This window comes from Meleagris gallopavo, chromosome 1 (genome assembly GCF_905368555.1).
Source record: "Meleagris gallopavo chromosome 1, MGAL_WU_HG_1.1, whole genome shotgun sequence".
NCBI classification, from domain to species: domain Eukaryota; kingdom Metazoa; phylum Chordata; class Aves; order Galliformes; family Phasianidae; genus Meleagris; species Meleagris gallopavo.
Genome location: NC_139404.1, coordinates 175,869,712 through 175,893,282, shown reverse-complemented (window position 1 = coordinate 175,893,282; position 23,571 = coordinate 175,869,712). Strand labels below are relative to the sequence as shown.

The following is a 23,571-nucleotide window of genomic DNA, read 5'->3' as shown; positions in this document are numbered from 1 at the left end:
GTGGTTTTATTCCAGGAATTACTGGTAATTTGAAAAACTGGCCCCACAGAGATTCTGGTAAGGCTGTGAGATTGTTTTGAGCTTCATGAAGGAAGGAAACAGGTTTTCAGAGTGGTTACTTTGGGAAAGAAATTCAGAATAATCAACCATTTGCAATTGAAATATTATGAAAATCAACCATCTCCTTTGACAATTCTTTTTTTCAAAGATCTTTAAGTTAGCATGGTTGACAGCCTTGTGTGCTACATTTCAGTGGTTGAAACTGCAGGATATGCCCAATGGACAAAGAATGAGGGAGATAAATAGAGATTTTACACATGAATTGTTTTTACATAAGGCAAATACCACATTTTCCTTTTAAAGCAATTGTTATTTTATCCCATAGATGCACTTATTTACAGTGACTCAGATAGTTTATATTTGAGATGAAAGCTTAGCAAGATCAGCTTGATTCAGTACAACCGAATGAAACACCAGCCAAGCTCTTATGCAGTGATCAATGTGCCAGCCGTTGGCTCTGGTGATAAGAAATAGAAAAACTCTACAGCAGCACCCCATAATGGTTTTGTTTGGAGCTTAGTTGGGCTATTCTCAGTCTAAAATAACTCAGTAAAGACACAGAGCTAGGTTTAACCTTGGTTGAAGTCACTGCTGTGAACGTGGCATACTGTCTGGAATCCCCTTATGTCCAAAGACATGTTGGGAAACACACTCTGCTAGTTCTCTGCACAGAGAAGTACTACATACTGTATGATCTAGACAAAAGTATGAAGTAGCTGGTGATGCAACATTGTAGGAAAATTTTACAAGTATACAAGAAAGCCATGAGAAAATTCAGGCAGCCCTTTCACTTATGTAAATACTTCCATTTCATGTAAGTTCTGGCAAAAGCCCAAGTATTCTGTATGATAATTCATAATCACTTAGCAAGGCTGGTACATAAATAATTCTAGAGAACAGTTCTTGGAAATGATTATCTCTAGTAGTAATATTTTAAGACTTCTGGGGACACATTCAATTAAAGCTTCATATAGTTTCCATACCAAAGAAATTCACACAAAGCTGAATAAATAATAGCAAAGAAAATATTTCCAGCTGACATTAACTTACAGTAGGGCTCCTTTACACAGCTTTAGAGATGTAAATAGACCTAAAGAGCTTTAAATGAACTATTAAGGCGGGACATAAAGGACATTAACATGAATGAGAATCTACTTCATGTATATCAGGGAGTTTAAATATTGCCTGGATTACATGGCTCTAAGAATTCAAAGAAAGATTCAATTCAGACTTTGAAAATTATTAAACCTGCTCCTTTGCTTTATTTTTAATTTCACACATTCTTCTCAGCCATGAATCATGATTACTTTTACTTTCTGTGCCCAGCTTCAGAGGGAAGGGAGAATACTATCTTGGCAGTCCAGGAGTCTAATTACTGGCTACCCCCTGAGACATGAGATGTGGGTTCAGGCTGAGGAAGATCTGGATTTCACCTCACTTGCTGCCTAAATTAACCTTGAACCCTATGAATCTTGCAGCTCCAGACCCAGATTTTTTTTATTGCTCTGAATTTAGTGCTGAATTAATCAGTTGTATGCTTATAAATCAGGGTCCTCTGGAGCCTTATGTGGGATATCCTTGCTCATCTATGAAATACCACCAGGCTATATGTCTTGGTTCCACTCACCTTGCTAGGCAGGGTCTTGTGATTGTGTATGAGAATTTAGGTCCTTTGAGGTGCTCAACAATATTTCAGCTCAAGCTAGATGATGTTAGTCCTATTACTAACTTTTGGTGGGGAAGCACCCAAAACAGGATTGAGGTGAAAAGTCATACTGGTATTAGGAGTACTGATTTGAGGATGGACTGGAGCATGAAGGAGGAGTATCAGCAGTCAGTGTAAACTACTTTGAAAACTGTCAGTGAATATAGTCCAGTTTTAAGTACTACCAGGAAGGATGGATGTCCTATGCAATCCTGTAAATCTCTCATCCAGATTTATGTGAAGCATAGGAATTGGCTCTTTTCTGGAAAGAGGATTCTCCCTCCTGGTTGTGATACTACATTCTTTGCTAATGGGCAGTTCATGGATGATCTTGAAAGATCAATAGTGCTGGCATGTTGGAATGTGCTATTACAGTTAATATCAAAAGTCATGGAAGCATTTGATCTCAGATTAGTATGGAGAGGACAGCGTATACCTTGTTCATAACTCTGTTGTCTCATGGAAATTGTTAGTGTGTTGCTTGTATAGAATCTGGCAGTTCACATCAGTAAGAAGTCCTTGCTGCTTTTTGGTGCCTACTCTTTTGAGGCAAATTCACAGATACATCCTATTTGGGAAAGCAGGATGTCAACCTGCAGTAACAAGTTGGTGAGTGATCCTCATATATTTTGTTCTGTTTGAGCAATCAGATGCAGAAGGCAGTAATTTTTTCCTGTCCCTATCTCTCTCTTCCAGGAGACACTGGTGTTCAAAATTGCACTCGCTGTAGGACCCAAACAAATCCTCCTGTGTTCTGTGGTTTTAGCTCTCACTTGCATGTCTATGGCTTCTGCTGTTTTCACTTTTCTACAGTCTCTAAAAATTGTGTTAATCCATTTTAGTCAAACAACTTGACTTCTCAGTCTACCTGGACATCTAAACTAGAGTTTATGTGTGCTGAAGATGAGCAAGTAACATTGGGTTTACATAATCCATAGTGAGAATCAAGAAGCAGGACAGCACTGAAAATATTGCAATTGGCCACAGAAATTTCTCTACTTCTCAGGAAATTCCTGAGAAGCTAAAGTTGCTGCTGGATGACAGTCCAAGAAGCTGAGGCGGCAGCTGCAATTTGGGAATTATTTTTTGTCCTTTCTGTACCTGTGCTGTTGTAATTGATCTGGAGAGATTCACATGCTGATTAAGTCTTCCTTTCTACTATATATTTAAATATTCATTGGCATCAGTTATGGCATGTAGATGCCATTCTTGTCATACTAGTGAGGAGTCTCTTGTGGTTCTTTTTGACTCGCTTAGTGTCTAACAATGCTCAATCAGTAAATGAGATGCCATGGGAGCCCATTTCCACAATCCAGCCAAGAAGAATGTCTTCTGCTAGAGAGCACCAGTCTGGATCTAGAACCTGGAAGTTCATCTGGACTTTCATCTCAACCCTCAATGACACTGATAAAAGGAACTTTCCCCAAAATGTGAAACTTAGTCTTAAAATTCATGTGTTATTCCAGATTGTATAAATCAACTGTTTTTCTCCCCTATTGTTATTATTATTTTGTTAAGAAGAAAAAGAAAATGTGCATTTTTGAGTCAAAGTAGGTTTTTCTTTCTTTAAAAGCCTAATCAGTTCCCTCCCCAAACCAGTTATTAGCTCAGGACACGCCTATAATCACGATCTATTCATAACTGACATTTCCAGCATTTCAAAAGCAGAGAATGTTAAGGAGAAACTCATCCTCAGTGTAGTTTATGTAAGTACAGTAGTGTATTTCCAGCCAAAGCCCAACATACAGAGCTACAAGTTCTTGATGGAATAGGAGGCTTGTCAAACTCCCTTTCACAGACTGGAAGAAGTTGTGCACAAAGATACTCCAAGTGCCAGTCCCACAGCTGGGAAAATCCTCCAGGAAGAAGAAAGAAATGAAGAACTTCTATTTATAAAAAAATAAATCAGGAAAAAAACAGGAGAGAATTCTGTTATAAAACAAGTGTCATCATCTAAACCCTGCCCATCATCCTTACACAACACAGAGCAATAACAAAAGACACTGTTGTGTGTTTTTCACTTCACTTCTAATTTATTGTGAATTATTAAAATTATGATGATGTGTTTGATTCCAGGAAAGTCTTTGTCCTGAATTAAAAATGCAATAAATTCTAACTGAGTTGATATGTCTCCTGCTGGATTCATTATGAATGTAATATCATAATATAATAAAATGAGGCTCACTTAGATTAATCTGGAGAAACAACACTGTAGTTGGAGGGAAACAAATGGCTCAACAGAAGTGCATCTACACCAATACATACAGCATGGGCAACAGACAGAAGGAGCTGGAAGTCACTGTGTGACAGGCAAACTATGACTTAATTGTCATTACTGAAACATGGTGGGATTTCTCCCATGACTGGAATGCTGCATTGGAATACTATAAGCTCTTCAGAAGGGATAGGCAAGGAAGGAGGGGTGGTGGTGTGTTTCTCTACGTTAGAGAGTGTGTTGATGTTGTTGAACTTGGGGCTAGGAATGATAAGGTTGAGTCCCTATGGGTAAGGATTAGCAGGTCGGCCAAAAAGTGGACATCTAGTGAGGGTCTGACCACCTTATCAGGATGAAGAGATGACTGAGGTGTCCTATAAGCAGTTGGTAGAAGTTGCACCATTTCCAGCCCTTGTTGTCATGGGGGACTTCAGCTCCCCTGATATGTGCTGCAAATATAATACAGTGCAGAAGAAGCAGTCTAGGAAGTTCCTGAAATTTGTGGAAAATAACTTCCTGATGCAGGTGATAAGAAGGCCTAACAGAGGAAGTGCCCCACTCGACCTGCTGCTCACAGAGAAAGACTGGTTGGAGATGTGGAGGCTGGGAGCTGTCTTGGACACAGTGACCATGAAATGGTAAGAGTTCTCAGTTCTTGGTGAAGTCAGGAGGGTGTCCATCAAAACTGTTACCCTGAACTTCTAGAGAATGGACCCTGGTAGGGAGGGTCAATTGGCATTCAGTCCTAAAGAGTAAAGGGGTCCAGGAAGGCTCGTCACTCCTCAAGAAGAAAATCTTAGAGGTGCAGGAACAGGCTGTCACCCTGTGCAGTAAGATGAGCCAGAGGGGAAGAAGACTGGCATGGATTAAGAGGGAACATGAGACTCCAGGAGAAAAAGAGTCTATCTCTTGTGGAAGAAGGGTCAGACAACTCAGGGAGAGTACAGAGAAGTTGCTAGGGTATGCAGGAAGAAATTTAGAAAGGCTGAATCGCAGCTTGAGCTCAACTTGGCCACTGCAGTAGAAGCCAACAAAAAATTTTCTACAAATGTATTATTAGAAAGAGGAGGGCTAAGGAGAATCTCCAGTTTTTACTGGAGGTGATGAACATGAACACGAAGGATAAGGAAAAGGCTGAGGTTCTCAGTGGCTTCTTTACATCTGTCTTTAAGACTCAGACCAGTTATCCTCAGGATACTTTAGGCTGTGACATGGAAGTCTGGGATGGAAAACAGACCAAACCTTCCATGATTCAGGTAGTGACAGTTAGAGACCTACTACTTCATCTGAACTGTTACAAGTCCATGGGACAGATGGGATCCATACATTCCTATAAAGCTGAAAATGAGAAGTGTAGACAAAAAATTACTCTTTTGAATTAAGCTAGCATAACTTCTTTGGCTGAAGTTAGCTAGGAGGCATCTCAGCCAGTAGTGTGAGAAGATGAGAGAGGCTGCGATTGGGCTGCAGGTGGCAAATTTGCAGCAGAGATAAGTTTATGCATAAAGCAGAGCTTTGAAAAGGGAACTTCTGGGATAAAAAAATGCCTTTGCTGACCATTGTTTAAATGACAAGAGATGTGAGCAGTGGGGAGCAGGCCACAGCTGGCCTGTGCTGATAAACTCTACTCAGAGGTGGGTAAACAGGAATTTCACCTTCAACTGTCTGATACTAGTTGTTGAGAAGTGGCTAAATCATCTTGTAATTTCCTATAACTTACAAGTGAAAGTGATGTACTGATTTGTGAGGCCCTGTCCTCTAGCAGCTTTCCTGGAAATAACAGGGATTTGTACTGAAACTAACTTTTCAGAGTAGAATTATGCACAAATCAAGCCCTTTTAGTTCCTCATTGCGATCATTCTTATCTATCCATATGATGTACGGTCAGATAAAATGCAATGAAGCTGTGTGGGGTATATGATTTTTTTAAACATCAGTCCAGAAAAGTCCTTTATTGAGAACTCACAAATATTCCAGAAGAAAAAGGAAGAATAACGAGTATCCTCAGTGTTATGTTTCCATTCAGATTAATCAGCAGAGCAGAATCACATCAGATTTCTCCAACTCTTTGCTGTTGGTATGGAATTGCTCTGGGGAGCATTGCTGTCTTTTGCCAATGGTTTCTTCAGCTGTAGCCTTAGGATTGATGGGATTTCCACCACCTTCTCTGGGAGTGATTCCATAGTACTCTGGTGACAAGTTGGTGGTAAACTTAACTTCAGAGCATGAAAGGCACCTACATTTGACCACAAATTTCTCATACTGTAGCTTATTTATTTGTCAACAAATGATAGCAATTTTGGCCACTATAAATTTGGGAAGTATCTGAAAATGAAAATTAGAAAATTAGAAAATGAAGTCTCTGTATCCTATAACTAATACTCAAAAGTCCTTCCGTCTCATCACTATTCAAATAAAAAATAATGAGTGAAATGGTAATGAGTCATGATCATATTAATATCTATGAATTTTAAACCTAGTGTCAGTCTCAGAAAGATGCTTACCTGCAACTAAGTAATAATGCATTATCTGAGATGTTTTAGAAGACACGAAAATAGAAGAAAAGTCTCAAGACTTTTTACTACTTTACTTTACTACTTTTCTTTACTAACAAGAAAAGACTTGTTAGTAGAAATGGATATTAACTTGTTTTCTCAATTTTCATTAGAATATTCTGGTTCATGAACATGCAAACTAACTGATAATTAGGGAACTTGTACAAAATGTCCGTATTTGTAAATCAAAATTATTCAAGACAAATATTAATTGCAAATGTGGCCTTCTTTTTTGTTCATGAATATATTTGTTATACATAAATATTCATTGAATAGTTTCTGAAATCAAATTTTAGTCTGTGGTTTGCATGTAATATGGCCATTCTATCCATATAATCTTTATCTGTGTATCAAGACTTATCAGTAATTCACACAGGTATTGTCTCTTCTCCGTCAAAGAGAATGACTTTAAAAACAAAATAATATGGAATGAAGTATAGAGATAATTGCAGCATTGGCATCTTTTACAGAAATAGATCACAAATGCAATACAATGTGAGTAAAGTATGAAGATTCGTGATTATCATGACAAATAACCACAGCTGTGTGAGGATTTATAGACATGACATACTATAAAAGCAAAAATAACAGGAAATTCTACTTATTTCTTTTATTCACAAAAGTACTCTTGAATCACAGCATTATCGTTAATGCCCATTCTCACAATATTACAATTTCCCTTTTGAATCTTGAACAAATGAACAGCATTAATTGTAGCTGTTTGTCTGCTTCCAAAAATTGTTGGACAAGATAATACCGAAGCTTTGTGTTCACAGAAATAGTCACTGGTCTGCACTTCCTGTCCTTTCCCTGTCTTCCTTCCTCTTTTTTCTTTTTCCTGAGGAAAATGAATGTGAGTCAATCTCCTCCTTCCATTTTTATTGCTGAGAGCCATTCCCTTGTCAATGGCTCTGCACCTTTTAACCTCCATGATGTGGTGTTGATGGATCTGCCACTTAAAAACAAATTCTGTTTGGCCGTTGGGGAGCTACCCGCAGAGGTGGAGATGACAGTGTCTTTTGCAGGAGGCTGCTTTTGAAATGGTGCTGGGGGGAAGCCCTTGTTGTCTGGTATCTAACAGTGGTTGGGTTCAAATGTGAAATCCCTGGACTCATTCTGGATTCCTTACGTGTAGGAGCTGCAGCCACTGGAGTGCCTCAGAGAGAGGAAAAGCGAAGGAAGGAAACTCTCACTTGGCATAATGCCTTGTTTATCCAGCCTCGTGGAACAAACAAGCAAACAAAAAGCCCTGTCCAAAACAAGCCCCACTGTGTAACCCCCTGTGTGCCCTCGGAGTGCGGAATATTTGGTTGGCTCTGAGCTCACTGATTTGAGGCAAGAAATTATAGGAATGCCTTGGACAGCAGATCTTTTTCTAGTACACAAATTATTCTTACTGAACTGGCTATGGTGGGGGACTTAATGCTGTTTATTTCATTATCTTTCTCTTCTAGCACAACGGCTCTCTGAACAGGTGGAGGGGATTTTATCCAGCACATCTTTGGTTGTTAGCCAGCACATTCTTGCTCCTCCAGACATGAAAATATTTACATATTAGCATTAGGAAATAACATCTTTCACTTTTTTTTCTTAATTTGTAAAATGGCATACTAACGGTTTATCAGATACTCCTTTCCAGCAGCAATTAGTACACAAAACAACACCTCCACCTTGCATTCACTGCTCCTAGCTAACAGCAGTAGTTTTGCGTTAACTCTTTGTCACTGGGAGTTGATTTTTTCCAGCACAGCACCCAAGTGCAAAATGCATTAGTGCAAATGTCTGAACTCCAAACCCATCTGGCGCTAGGAACTATAAAGAATTGCAGTATTTGTCTACAGTAGATTTTAACAGACTTTCTGGACAATATCACTTAAGAAACATTGTTGCGCAATGGAATTAATTAACATAGGTAACATGCACAACATAAATTTTTATTGTTTCTTATATGCTATAAAATTTCCAAGACAGAAGCACCTGGTAAAACCATACCGTCTGAGTGGGCATGGCATTAGAAAGGCCTCGATAGGAGCAGATGGAAAGTCTGAGGTTGAAATAAGAACAGATGGGAAGTCTGAAGGTGAAATTTGAACTTGGGTATTTCAAAGTTCACATGGTTGAACATGAAGTCCCATTAAACAAGTTTCAATAAGGAGTTAAAGTGACAGGGTCTGTGCTGCCCTCCCTCCTTCTGGATTTACATTGTCACGGAGCTGTCAGTGATGTTCACAGCAGCAGTGACAAAAGAATTCTGCTTAAGCCTGCACCTTTCAAAAGGATTTTTCAACATTCATCCGCTACTTGGATTTTTATGGAGGTGTTCATACTATAAACATGGAAAAGCATTTGCAGTTTTGTATGGAGCTGATGGCTCTCCCTTATAACTTCACTCTTTGTTGAGACAACAGTGCAGCCACAGAAAGTTGTTCTGGCTGGGAGGCTGCAATGTGCAGCTGGTGGCAGCACATCAAGGGTTCCATGGGGCTGCAGAAGAGAGTACTGAGCCTCATCTGCAGTCTCACTGACAAAAAGTGCTAGTGTTTGCACAATTCTGTGCAACATGCAGTTCATGTATGTGCAATATGCAGTTCATGTATTTTAATGTTCACGGCTTCTTGGAAAAACTTTTCCCCTACCATTTCTCCACCAGAAATGGTCAGTTGCACTGCTAACAGAGAAATGTTGGCACAAATATTATTGCTACCCATACATTAGAGGCAAAACCACAAGGCAGGAAAGTCTTCACTAGGTCTATCCCTTGATGCTTGCTGAAGCTTATTACTACCTCACAAGGGATTTAGTGAAATATTTTTGTTTCAGATTGAATTTGCCTCCGTTTGGGGGGGTTTTGTAGAGAATGAGTTTGTGTGTGCAACCTTACAAGGGCAGTGTCAGCCACTGAGGTGAACTGAGTGAGGTAAGAGCCTGGTGTTGCTACTAAACCAGGATGCTTTATATGAAATTAAAACTTTTAAGAACTGTCAAGCTCTGATACATGAGTGTCAGCAGAGATTGGTTTTTCAGCTTACGCAGACATAAAGAGATCCTAGGTCATATCCATCGCTAGTTGGTCGCTAGTACAATGCAAAAACTGTGCCTTATTCTGGATTTGCAGATTCAAGTACTTCTCACTTTTAGAGAAATGGCACTTTTGAGATGCTAAAATGGGTGAGAGAATTTAGTTTTCTGTAATTTTTTTAATGCTTGCCATAGCAGAATGGCAAGTATTCTATCAGTTTCAGCATTTCATGGATCACATAGAAAGAAGATATCCACCTACAACTTAAGCAGTTCCTAGGACACTTATCTCACACATAAGGCAAGCAAGATAGAATCGTAGAATGGTTTGGGTTGAAAGGGACCTCAAAGGCCATCCAGTTCCAATGCTCCTGCTGTGGACAGGGCTGCGACATACCAAAACAGACTGCTCAGGGTCATCCAACCTGGCCTTGAATACCTCTGGGGATGAGGTATCCACAGCTTCTCTAGGCAGCCTGTGCCTGTGCCTCTCCACCCGCTTAGTGAAAAATTTCCCTCTGGCATCTAATCTAAATCTCCACTCTTTTAGTTTCAAAGCATTCCCCCTTGTCCTATCACTATCAGACTGTGTAAAAATTTGATTTCTCTCTTGCTTGTAAACTCCCTTCAAGTATTAGAATGCCACAATGAGGTCTCCCCCGAGCATTCTTTTCTCCAGACTGAACAAACCCAGCTCCCTCAGCCTGTCTTTGTAGGAGAAGTGCTCCAGCCCTCTGATCATCCTTGTAGTCCTTCTCTGGACCCGCTCCAACAGCTCCACATCCATCCTGTACTGGGGGCTCCAGACCTGGACACAGTACTTTGGATGGGACCTCACAAGGACAGCGCAGAGGGGGCAATCTCCTCCCTCTCTATGCTGACCACCCCTCTTTTGATGGAGCCCAAGATACCGCTGGGCTTTAGGAGAGGTTGTCTGTGCTTCTACAGCCTAGGCACTGGTGTTGAATTCATGGTGAGCTTCCTAGGCCTCGCAAAGTGATGCCTTCTTCCATCCAAACCTCACTCTATGCCATCATCTTCATGTTGGTCTCTCTGGAGCCAGGACGCTTTACCTGGGTCTCGAGGAGGGACCGGCATATTCTGAAATTCTGGGAAGCTGTTGAGTAATGGCCAGAAAAACGACAGGCTTCCACATGTCCCTACTGTACTCGAGGAAGTGCATTCCCTGTGATGAATGGCCTCTCTGCTGTGCACAATGCCTTTTAAGATTTTTTTCCCTGCTGTAAGCCAAACCAAAGAATGTTTCCAGTTTCTCAGGCTCTATTTACCTTCTCTCTCATTAGCGGAGGCTCTCTCCCTCACTTTCTGATGATTGTGCACATACTTCAACACTTCTGACTGTTCTCAGCTGCTACCACTGTGTTCCAGAAAGCTGACACGTGGGAACGCATCACCTCGCAGCCAGAATGCAGCTGCCCACTGCCGACTGCTTTGCAGGCTGGGGGGACCCAGGTGGAAGTACGGCCCCGAGGGCTCCAGATGAACCCTTTACTTTCTCCACCAGCCCTGGAGCTGCTGCAGGATTTTGTCCAGCAGAGGCTGGCTGCAGAGGGAAGCAGCCTACTGAGGGCTGGGCTTTTCAGCCCTGCACCAACGGACCTTTGGCAAGTGGACTGCTGCAACTCCTGGCCCAGCTCTCAGCTGCTCAGAGCTGTCCAGTCTTCAAGGTTGTGATCTTGTATGTTTCTTTTTTCTTTTTTTTTTTTCACTATGACCGTTCTCTGATGACAAAGTAATGTATTTTTAGCATAGTTCAAGTATAAGACACTAAAATTATACTACCTCTTGCAAGTGTTGCCTCATAAATACAGATTCTGTTTTCATGGACACTGGAGTGTGTGTTTCACAAAGTATCATAAACAATTTATTTTGTAATGAAATAGCGCAGTAAATTATCTCTGGTTTCAGATTGTGCTCGTGGCCCTGCTGAGAACGTTTTGGTGTGGTCTGTAAGCCAGAGCTGTGGAATGTTTCCCTCCCTCCTCCTATCCCTTGCTCATTCCTTGAAAAGCTGAAATTATTTGAGAAAAATGTGAAACTTAGCAGCTGAACACAGGGAGGTCCAAGAGTATGTGAGATGAAGCAACTCTCCTTGCTGGAAATAATCAATTACATCTAGCACTTACCACCTATCTGCTTTTTTAGTGTCATTGAGCCCAGTAAAGAGACACAGCAGCACACCTCAGTTAGGAGCCACCTGCACGTCACCTTGATTACAGGGAGGGGACATTGCGTGGCTGAGACCTGAGCACTGGTGGTGAATGCTGCTAAGAGGGTGTGGGTGGTGAGATGCCATTGTGCACTGCTCCCAGTAATTTGTGGGCAATTGATGCCATTGTGACTGTTTTCATCATAAAATTTTTTGAATTATAAGGGAGCAAGATCATGAACAGGGATGCCTGCAGCTCAATCAGGTGCTCAGAGCTCCATCCAGCCTGACCTTTTGTGCCCCCAGTCTTGGGGCATCCACCACCTATCTGAGCAACCAGTGCCTCACCACCCTTAATACATATAAAAAAAATCTTCCCTATATCCGATCGGATCTTCCCTCTTTTAGTCTGAATCCATTTCCCCTTGTCCTATCCCAACACACCTGGCTAAAGAATTGGTCCCCTTCTTTCTTACAGTCCCCCTTTAGATACTTGCAGCCTGATGCTGCATAGGGACAGTTATCTTTTTTGCACAAAAAGTTCCCGGTTCGTGTACTTATGTATGTGCTTATGTGCCACAGAGACCCACAGTGCATCACAGGATGTGCCTGAAATACGATTTACTCAGTCAAGGATATTTCACCCTCACAGTCTGAAAATAAAAAGATTTACTGAATTAGGACTGAAGTTTTCAAATTGTATTGACAATAGGCTGAAATCTAACTGAGTAAAATAAATACAGTAAGAATTAAATGTATATATGTAAGAACACGCTTCCAATAAAAAATGATTCCTCCTTATTTCTTTCCTCTGACTCTGTAGGGAGATATGGCTGAAATCCCTTGCTCTGTGAAAATTGCAGTACAATGGTAAGTTTGGTATTCTTCCTGCTTATTTCTGTTTCAGCATTAGATTTGTCTCACTGTAACTCTGTTTAGTTACCTACGGATCATTTATTTGCTCTTCAGGGATAAATTCTAATCCTAAAAGAGCTCAGCTGACAAAATGTTGTCACAATTAATGAAGCCAGGACTTCATTCATAGAACATGCATTTCCCCATTGCCAATGATTGTCGGAAGTGATCAACCTTTGCAGTCATGCAGATTTTTAGCTCCGTTTTTCTCCTTCAACCTAGTGGCTGATCTGACAAATACATATGGAAACAACCAGCATTTTGTTCAGATGTGAGACAGTGAGTTTCCTGCCACAGTGCTCTTCCTCTTTTTTTTTTTGTCCATTAGCCTTACCTATGGAACATTTAAGATGTTATAGTGCCTTTCACAATGTCATTGCTTATTGCATCCAAATACAGATGTGCGTGTGCAGTAGATGTAGATCAGCTGGGTAGATGTGCCAAACATCTACCAAAGAAGAAAATACCAAAGTCTTTTCTGTGTTGATCCTCAACTTTCCAGTGACTTATAGAATCATAGAATGGTCTGGGTTGAAAAGGATGATGATGATCATCTAGTGCAGAGTCGCCAACCACTAGACCAGGCTGCCCAGAACCACATCCAGCCTGGCCTTGAATGCCTCCAGGGCATCCACAACCTCCTTGGCTCTTTGCTTATGAAACAGCCAGGTGGGCAAGAGCCAAACACTCATCTCCTAGTTCAGTTGCTTAAGATCCTTTCCATGCTTTTCTTTGTAAGTTTCATATCTCCTATGTTTTACTGCATGCAGTCCCAGCTTTGCCTGTGGCTTCAGCATCAACTCCTCAGGTGTGATAATGTTTTACACAGTGTTTTAGACAGTGCAAAATGACTGCTACATTGCCAAGGAGAATGTGTGATTCATACAAGTGTTATTTCCAAGCAGAACTACAGAGTACTCAGGATAAAATACATCTTAATTTTTCACAAACTTATTTATAGTGCGATAATTAAGAACAGTTTATCTGAAATACTTAGGAATTCATATATTTGTAAGTGTGTGGAACAGGTCAAGTGCTTGCTCACAAAATGGCTGTTCTTAATACAACTGCACAAAAATAGGATCTCTTTGCTGTTTGGGGGAAAGAACTTTTAAAACAATAGTAGTCAGATTTGGAATGAAGAGAAAAGGACGAGTGTAGCAGCGCAGTTATGTTGATAGCGGGCAGCTGGTAGATTCTCTGGAAGATAACCAGTAAGCTCTGACATTACTCCAAGTAGCATAATGAGAATTGATCCAAGAACTATTCGGACAACTCTTGTGGCATGATTACACTTAAGTTGAACTCTTTTTCCTGTTTTGACTATTTAAAATGTTTCAGTGTTGCTGTTACATTCTCTGTGAAGATCTCTCACATATGCTGGCTTGGCCCATTTGGGCAATTTTTTTCAAGGTTAGTTTGCTTTTCAGACCCTCCTTTCTGTCCTTTTCTGACATAATGTGGATTTTAGAATTGGCGGTACACATCACTGATGTCTGCTTAATGCTGCGAGGCCTGTCTTGTCTTAGCAGGTGTTGGGGTCAGGACAGGTGTTGGGAGAAAATGGATGAGGAGAGTAAATGCTTTGCCAAATCTGAGGAGCAGATGTGCCACCTCAGGCTTGGGAAGTCCTTCATGTGTTTGCACCTAGATTTTTCAAAGAGTGTCAATTACTAAGTAAATTTATTTAAGATTTAAATGTTCAAGAAAGCCTTATTGACTGCTGTGGAAAAGAAAAGCAAATGCAAGATAATTTCAAAACTATCTAAAAATTTCAAGCAGTGGGGGCATATAAGAGAAGACACGCTTGCAAGAGTGGCTATTTCAAATCAGGGAGGAACTGAGGAGAATTTAGATTTACTTTGGTTGAATACATTTTAACAGAAGTTTTATGTACTTACGAAGCATATATTACTGTCCTACTAAAATACATTGATAATAAATAATTTTGAGAACAAGGTCAGTTTATTGAAGTACAAAGATGTGATAGCACTTCACAGACCTGATAAAACCATAATGCTGCTTGAAGGTAAAGCAAAAATGCCAAAAAAAGAAAAAAAATAGTGACAAACTGTGGTGAGGAATATATATTTCAGTAATGATGACATTACAGTTTATTGAAAGCATTGAAAATGTGCCAAGAGTGGGATAAATATGAAAATAAATCCTGCACTCACATTGTAGGTCCATGACAAAACATGGATTGTATTATTATTTTTTTTCCCCTACGATTCCTAAGAACTAACTTCGTATTCTTTCTTCTTCACAGTTCATTCAAACCACCTGCTAACTGTTGAACTGAAGAAAAGGAAGGAGAAGAGTAATGCCATTCAAGGTTTCTAGAAAATACTGAGGTACTATTTATGACTTGAGAAGATGACCAGGAGCATGTCTGAGTTGGGATGGGGGAAAGTGAAATAAAAGTCCAAATCTCAAATGTGGATCTAAAAAGCTTTGTTTAGAAGATGATTCTGTTTGGGAATTCAAACTAGTTTATCCAGTCTCCCAGAAGAGTGCTCTGAGCACCAGTCTGCAGTCAGGACAAATGTCCTTCAGGAGGACGTTAAAGAATACAACGTCCTCCACATTTTCTGTGCAGACTGGTCTTCTCTGTCTGGAGTTATTGGACTCATTATGAGTTGCTCAGCAAACAAATTGCGGCTCTTCAGCCTTACAGTAGTGACATCTTGTCACTGCTCCCCAGATTTCTGGCTTTAACATCGGACAACTGTTTAACTGAAAACATATCAAAGACTAATCAGCAAAATCCTTAACTCCTTCCTTGCTGACACTCCTATGTGTTAAGCTTCTTGTGATTTACAGGGTTTAGGACTAGAAGAAGCAACCAGAAATCTAGTCTGATGTCCTGTATATTTGAACAGCTAACAGTTCCTTGAACCATACTTCTTCTTTGACCTGTGGCAAATGATCTTCCATTTAAAACATAAGGGTAGCTGTTCTTGAGCAAATGGAAAGTTCAGTCAACTCAGAGAGGCTTAGAGATAGAGGATAGAAGAAAGATAAAAGATTATTCTTTCTCTGTAATTACCTTCCAATTAACAGAAACCTGCATTTTAGATGTTATGGCTTCATCTTTCAATAGAAGTTCAGCAACTTATTAAAATACATTTTCTTTCAGTAGATCCTCGTTTATTGAACAGATGGATTGCTCTAAATGAATGTCCGCTTCCTGTCATGTTATACTGTTTCACTAATCTCTAAATTGGCAGGATTTTTTTCTTATTAGTCTTGATTAATGATGTTGAATGATGTAAGGTGTAGTGGCAATCCTTAAAGAAGTCCACTGAGAACACCCCCTTTCACTGAAATTTCCCCATCAATGTTCAAGAGTTGTCATTTAGCCTTTCCTAAATTCATCGAGTTGGCGTTCTATAGATAATAAAATACAATTTCTTATAACAATATAATGTTCTAATATTTTAAATGACTAAACATTTTCCAAAGTAAGTAACATCTTAAGTCACCTTTACAATATGATCTTTTAATCTGTTAGATCGTAACCTGATTTTGTTTAACAGCACCTACTTGACTGACATGAATTAATCTTGAAGGACACACTATCTTTTCCATTGTTTTGCTTGGAAAATATGCTAAACTAATCAACTGGTAATTATCCAGAATTCTGTCCATCCATTTAATAATTTATTCAAACCATATGTCCTCCACTCTTTTCAAACATCATCATCATCATCAGGTTCATTAAAAAGTATTGTCACTGGCACAAAGATCTCAACAGCTAACTCTTCTAGGACTCTCATTAGAAAGTTAGAACAATAGAATTGTCTGAGTTGGAAGGAATTAAATATCATCTAGTCCAACTTCCCTGCCATGTACAGAGACACCTACAGTTAGATTAGGTTGCTCAGAGCTCCATCCAGGCTGATCTTGAATTTCTCCACGGATGGGGCTTCCACCATCATGCTGGGCAATGTTTTTCAGTGTTTTACTACCCTAAAAATAAAATAAAATAAAAATATATATATAAGCACAGTTCCTTTAAAATATTTCACTAAAATATATGTTTTTCTTTGAGCTGATGTAATTCAGAGTTGCCTTTAGATTTTTGGAAGTAGCCATTCTGAAGCATCAGATATATTTTATTCTTTGGGACTGTCCTTTGTTTGAGTATACTGTATGCAATGAGGTCATGATCATTGGTTCCTAGGCAACAAACAACTTCTACTCCAGTGATTAATTCATCTTTATCCATTATATGAAGTCCAAAGCAAAGTAGCCTTCTGTGTCAGAAACTTATGATTTATAATTATTAGAAAGCCTTTGACATTTTGTTAGTGTGAGACTTTGAGCACATCTTCCAAATTGAAGTTGCTTTCTGTAACAATTATTTATTTCTCATTCTTCATCTGTATTGCAAATGTTAATATTTTTCTGACAGGAAAACAAGATAATATTAATCCACTTTCTTTGACATTGGCTTTATATTTAATAAGACAAAGATTTGATATACATTTTTGCAAGTATGAACTATGTATCCAGAGGAAAAAAACCCAAAAATTTTTGTGAGATATTTTGCATTTATATAGCACCTTCATCTTACCATCCTAAATTGCCTTTAAAAATGAATCAACTTTTGCTAGAATTGTATGCCAGTCACTGCAATTTCTTGCCTCACTAAAGTACTGAGATAGATAAAATGTTATTAGCTTCATTTCTTGTAAGTAGGGAAATTGGAGGGCAAAGTGATTAAATTTACCATGTGAAATGTGGACATCTCATCCACACTGAAGTGCCCTTGTGGTCTCATTTTCAGAGTTTGGTGAGCATCAGCACAATCTCGTTAGAGTAACTTGTCAAGGTCACACAGCAGTCCTGTGCCAAAGGTAGGCTTGACTCCCTGATTTTGATGAAGTATGAAAACAAAATTAAGATAGCAACTCTTCTATGGGTAAGAAAGGACAAAAAAAGCACAGGATTTCTTAAAAAAAAAAAAAAATAGTTTGGAACATGTCCCCCCTACTTTTGATTTAATCAGTTTCATACAGTTTCATCTCTGCTTGCTGTAACAAGCTAACAGCCACACCATGCTGCTTCACAGTTCCCCCGTCTAGCACCAGACAAAGCACGGAAAATCGAAGTTTCAAAAAAAGCTCTTATAGATTGCTGCCTGTTGTATTGCTGGTTTGCTCCAGCGATGGGCTGCTCATCCTCTTCCCAGAGCAGCCTGGGGTATTTGCAGCCCGATCTTACTGGCAAGAGAGTTTGGAAGGTCTGTGGGCAGCTGCAGCAGAGAGCACTGGAGAGAGATTTTAATGAAGCAGTGTGAAAATGGAGAGCAAATGCAAAATTCTGTACTGGAGAATAGAGAAAGGAATGGCAGGAGGCGAAGTAAAATGATAATAATTATTCCACTTAGATGAAAAGTCCTGTAACCTAGCCCCATGACGCCTGCTATCTTACTGCTGTATGCTGCAGAGGTTTTGTCTTTATAGGGCTGTAGAGTGATAAGAATAGAGGCATTAAGTGCTGAGCCACCAGGCGGGCGGGAGAGCTGAAATGAAAAAGTTATGTTTAGCATGAGTTCACTGGAACATGACCCCTATTTGCACAGGATTTCTTTCTTTCTTTCTTTTTCCTTTTTTGTAAGTGGCAGGCAAGTTCTGGGTCAGATTCCTGATATGAGTGAAAAAAAGCAGAGTGAAATACAAATTTTGTGAGATCAATTCCCTGGGGAACAGGAGTGAAGAAATGGCACTGCTATGCTTACCTCCTCCCCTGCTCCAGCATTCACCTGGGAAGGAGAGATGGGGGCAAAAATCAGACATCTCTACACATATTGTAAAGTCTGGCTCACCATATCCTGTCTGGGGTAGACACTTAACTGCCTACCTTTCGTTCACCATCACCTTTAATTAAGTTCCCTTAAGGGTCATCATGAGCTCAGGAGCTGGGCTTTTTTGTTCTCCACTCTTTTTCAAAGTGAACTGACACACTAGCCAGATTTTCCAAAGCAACTACTCTCTTTTGAATCAGATTTTCCACCAGATGAAAGTGTGGAAGGAAAAAGAGGGTGAATGCATTTTTTTATTTTTCATTTTTAAGCTGTACAGCTTTAAATTATGCCCATTCCCGCTTTGACTATAAAGGAGTTTAGACTGTACCTTTTCTTTAAGGTGTGCTAGGTGAGAACTTTCCCCTGTGCTCCCACAGCTCCACTTACAGGGCTGTGCTCAGTCTGGGCTCATTGTGATGTAAATCCAGCACCAGCCCACTGGTTGCACAGCAGATTTGCTTGGGGCAAACAGTTTCCCTGGATTTTCTCCACCATGGGTCCCTCTGTGGATGCTGCAGTATGTGTTGACTAAAGGACTTCTACCTCACCAGGAGAGCCCTGTGCAGCCCTGTGCATGATATCTGAGAAGGACATGTTGGTGCATTTACCCCCAAGAGATCGGTGTCCCAGGTTGCACTTCCAAGCTGCAATAGGCATAGAAGCGTTTTCTGATTGATAGAGTAGATCCCAAAGAGTTTGTCTATGAATGTGAGGGAAGCTCTGGATAGTAAGCTGTTTCCTGGAAGTCCTTCTCCTTGTTGTAGCTTTTACTACCTGAGCAGATGTATAGAAAAGGCAACAGGTGTCTTGCTGAAATGCAAGCGACCAACTTTTTGTTGCATCTGCAAGAGCAAACTTGTCCCAATAAAAAAAGAGTTGTAAATATCTTTTTTTTACTTTATCATCTTAAACTTAGGGATTCTCCTGAAACTGAAAATGTATCTTCTCTATAGCTTGCAAAAATGGGAATAGGAGACAGATGTTGAAATATAGGCCTCTAAGGACATTTTAGATGCTCTATATTGTTGAAGCCAGCCACAAAAAACTGGTAGAAAGAACTGTAGGACCTATGTGAGACCCACACACTCCTGAAACTTCAACTGGAGGCTATACCAGATATTCTACATCACCTCAAATGGCATGATAGACCCATGTTGTGGCAACTGAATTCTCCCCTGGAATTTCATGGCAGCCAAAGTCTACAGGATCCATGGGTTAGACACAGTAAGTAATGTCATTCATATGCTTTGTTTTGCATATGTGTGATGCAACAAGAAGTAGGGAAGGCAGAGAGATGTAGCAACATCCATCTGGATGTTCTCCACTTGAATTTACATGTATCTATTTTTTTAATTTTCCCAAATTTGTCTCTAAGATTATCCAGATGACTATTATAAGAGATTACCTGTGTGCAGTTTTAATTACCTTCAGCGACTGTATTTACTTTAATATTGAGAGACTCCCATATCAAACCTGCTCTAATTCTTCTCTTTTGCGATAGAGTAGAGCATAAGTTCTAGTGAGGGTGATGAAAGGGTACTGCAGGCATGGAATGATCTGGGAGCCTCACCACGAAGAGGTCAAAGCACCATGTCTACCTTATTTGCCTTTTCTGCCTCCAAATTTCTTGTGATCCCCTTCAGTATGGGGCTGAGTATAGAACTTGCTGAAGTTTCCAAATTAAAATCCTATTTCATGTTAAAACAACCCCTGGGCACATTGGATATTTTATTCTTCTGTTTTGAAGGGTTTCTGAAGAGGAAATAGATATTGAAAAAGACCTTGTCCAGTACAAAATGTCTACCAAGTTGTTTACAGCAACAGCTTGAGAAGATCCAGTTCAAAGCTTGACCCACAGGATCAGATGTGCTAAGAAAGGGCATTCTTTTGGGATGGCATTTCATTGAGATCAGTCTTGTTTGTATTAAAAACTCACTTGAACAGAGAGAAGGCCACTAATTCAATAGCTCATCAAATATGGCACCAGGCTTGGTGAAATGCAAGGTTCATAAGAACTGAGATGAAACTGAAAAGGGAATAAGTGACTTTTGTTCTGGATAAGAACCATTTGGTAATGATCTGCTTTGTTCTTTAACTTCTGAGGATAAAAAGTATTCCTGTCTAAAACAATCATGTGATGGAAGTTTGGGCTATGTCTGTAGTGGTTCCCCAAGGTCAATATGAAGGTATATGTACACACATGTGCACACACACACACATATTTATGCTAAGAAGTGTATCATCACATAAAACACGTAATTGTTATTTCTCCTGGGCTTATTTTTTTGCTTTTGGTAGCAGTATCTAAAATATTTTTAATATTAGTGTTAGACAATGATATTTTATAGAGTCTAATAGGCAGCAAAATAAAATAAGCTATGCTAAGGCATATGGAAGGCAAGGAGGTGGTATAGAAGAACCAACATGGCTTCACAAAGGGCAAATTCTGCTTGAACAAACTAGTGGTCTTCTACGATGATGTCACTGCATCAAGAGAAGAACCAATGATGTCATCTGTCTGGACTTTCAACTCTAAGGGTTCTATGATTCTATTAAAATAATTTTTGCAGAGAAGTGAGAGTGATAACTAGTAATGAATGAAATTTCCTAGATTTCTTACTGCTGAGTTTTGCTTACTTATGAGATCAACAGTCCTGAAGTGTTTTTCAAGGTTTTCTGGATTTGATAGAGCATAGATTGCAGGTTTTGGAGGTTCACTCAGGGCTAAGCAATTAACACCACAGAGGAAAAAATTACAAAACCAAACTAAAAACCCACAAAAATGTTAATGATAATGGAGAAAAATTTCAGCCTGCCTTCTCTGCAAGCCACTTAGAAAGATTGTTCCTGGCCTGAAAACAGTTTATGATTGATCAGACTGGTATAGTGCTTGAGCTCAAAGGTTTTAATCAATATTATTATTGTTCTGACAGATTCAAAAGGAAATCCAGTACCTTAATTTCAACTGAAGAAACGAGGAATTAATGTCATCAAGCACATAAAAATAGCCACAAAGCCTAATCTGGTTTTCACACAGTTTTTTGTCTCCTATCTCTTCTGAAAACCAGGAGTGGTAACAATTACTTGTTCAGAAGTGATCAGAAATAGATATTCTGCATTCTCTTAAAGTAGAGTCATGTTGAATAACCTCTTCATCTACTATTTCTTCTTTACAGTACAATCTTCTGTGTAGGGAAATGAGTTCTTCAGCATAAGCAGCCTTATATTAACAGGGTAATCATTTTTTTTTCCCCAGAAATTGCACTTCCGTACAGATTCTTAAAGTATTTCATTTCACATCGAAGACAAAGAATTGTAAAATTTGGAGGAAGAAGGAAGTCATTTGGAATTAACTTATGAGAAAAGCATTGATAAGATCATATGGTTTCACCTTCTAAGCCTTGCTACAGATATAGAATAAAACAGAAATGTTTCTTCCTGATTCCCTGAGACTAGTCATAAGAAGAATGTATATATATATTTAATTTATAAACACAATATTAGGAATGCAAAGCAAAAAACTGCTTTGAAAACTTTACTCTGTCAGTGTTCCTCACTGTGACGATCCCCAAATCTTCCCACAGTTAAAATAAGAAAGGAAGGAAAGAAATGATTGTTATTTTCTAAAATTATGACAAAAGAAATGGAGGGTGACATGGCTGTGATAACTGCCATCAGAGGCAAACCAAATGGAGAAGGCATACTGATTTCTCTATGTCAGTAGGCATGTGTTCTTTGCCTTTCCGCAGATCTCTCTAGCTTAGAGCCCAGGCATTAGGAAACAGAATTGAGAGCATTTGTAGACACAGATGCTGTCCTAGATAAACAAACTCACTTGTATCCTAAGTTTGCCATTGTTTAGTGATAGACGTTGGTAGGTCAGATTGGACTTGATGATCTTGAAGTTCTTTTGCAAGCTAGATGATTCCATGATTCTACGATGGATACTGGGAAGGACATAATCAAACTGGTATGCCATCCCTGAGCAAGCAATCCTCATGCAAAGCAGATGCTTCTAGGAGTACAAATGCATATATGTTTTTTCAACTGCTGGTGAACTCACACCATGAGGCAGACAGATTTATGACAGCACTTGATCTTTTTATCTTGACTGGTAGTTTGCAGATCCTTTAATTATGTACAGGTATCAAATTTTTCTGCAAGGTCTGATAACAGCAGTTATGGTTAATGGAAGATGTTAGCCTAAATTTTGCAAACTTTTTCGAAAGTACATTGAAAATTAGGTAAATAGCTGAGAACCACCCACATGGTGGTTCATGCCCAAGGAAAATCTCTAGTTTCATTGTGGCACTTTGGAAACTTATCCTGCAATCTCTTACTGCAGTTTTTCTCTGGAGAGATCTCTCCCATATTCCAGGGCTGGTTTGCTGTGTTGGTTTCCCTTATGAGTGTTTGCTTTGTCTGGCAGGGAGGAGGGATGTGTATGGCAAAATATTATTTCAGGGAAGGCATAATGATTATTTTCATTGTCTTTTTGTATACCAAAACCTGTTAGTAAGAGTCAACTGTATTGCATGTATTATCAGGCTTTATGTTGCGTGTAGTGGAACAAAGATGTACTGGGTCATTCATCTCTTCTGAAATTTTTGCAAATGTGCATTTCTGCAATAGTAAAACATCTTGGATTTTGCATGACTGGAATCTTCGCCATCTACTCTGTCCTTTCCTTTTATTTGCACAAGGTAGCAAAAGCATGGAGGATGGCAGAATTATGGTACAAAATAATCTGAGAGAGAGGTTTGTAGGAATATAGATAAGCAATAACATTAGTCCGATTTAGAAAGTATGTTAGATATCACCTAAAATATAATATAATATCACCTAAAATCTAATAAGAAAATTGAAGTGAAATACTTAGAACGCAGTTATGGTAAGCAAGGGAAATGAAAACAAGAGAAGAGATTAATTTTCAAAGGAGCCAGAAGATTTCTGGTTCTTCACTGCCTTCATTATCATCTGGAATATTGCCTGAGTTATTCCAGCTAGAAACCTGAGATTCTACACTGTTTCAAGCAGTGAAGTGCCACTTCTAGTTTTGTATTCTAAAAATGAATGCGACAATTAAAGAAAATTAAGGGTTTATCACATGGAAGGACTTTA

General features: G+C 39.4%; 1 long non-coding RNA gene across 2 annotated transcripts; it reads right to left on the bottom strand.

The window, feature by feature from the left end:
* Positions 1 to 5,722: 5,722 nt before the first annotated feature.
* Positions 5,723 to 22,272, bottom strand: LOC109365479 (uncharacterized). Of its 2 annotated transcripts, XR_004158654.2 has the most exons (3): positions 17,374 to 22,272; positions 16,506 to 16,610; positions 5,723 to 6,305 (listed from the first exon to the last, which is right to left on the bottom strand). It is a non-coding gene; the product is annotated as an uncharacterized LOC109365479 (long non-coding RNA). The 2 variants fall into 2 exon arrangements; XR_014881092.1 differs by lacking the exon at positions 5,723 to 6,305 and having other exon boundaries at positions 16,505 to 16,610.
* Between the last annotated feature and the right edge of the window lie 1,299 nt (positions 22,273 to 23,571).